Raw genomic sequence first — 634 nt, 5'->3', positions numbered from 1 at the left:
GGGGGGTTTGCAAGCAAATTCCCAACAACTCTAGTTTGTAAGTTAAATACTAGCGTTGCTAAACGCACCTAGCTTAGTAGCTAACTGATAAACCTGATACAGTCACAAGGAGTTGTTACTACTAACTGTTAGTCCATATTTAGCTAGATAGCTAACGTTAGTAAGCTGAAAAGTTAACGATATGAAGATTTAACTAGCTTGGTAACGTTACATAAAGACATCTAACGTTAACTAGCTAGATAACTAACAACAAACCAACACTGATAAAACGTGATGGACAGCTAGCAAGCTACGCTAGGTGCAAGAGATAGAAAAACATTAACGTTACATAACAAATGTCTTGTTCTTCTCACAGCAGGGGTCAACAGGAGTGTGCACTGTAGCTAGCAGTCCTTACACAGAAAACAGACCGATAGCTATGACTTCCTTTGACTGCTTAATAAGGTAACGTAACATGTTTGTCAGACCGTATCAGTCAGAACCTTATTTTTCTATGGTGCAATGGCGGTCCGCAAACATACGTTTAAGGTGCATGCCGACAACCTACTGTGCTGGAGTGTGTGGGTCAATTACGATTTACAACATTAGCGCCACATTTCAAAATCCTCCTACCTAACTCAGTACTTCTGAAAAA

Source organism: Salvelinus sp. IW2-2015, linkage group LG4p, assembly GCF_002910315.2.
Source record: "Salvelinus sp. IW2-2015 linkage group LG4p, ASM291031v2, whole genome shotgun sequence".
NCBI lineage: Eukaryota > Metazoa > Chordata > Actinopteri > Salmoniformes > Salmonidae > Salvelinus > Salvelinus sp. IW2-2015.
This window is presented reverse-complemented; position numbering follows the sequence as displayed.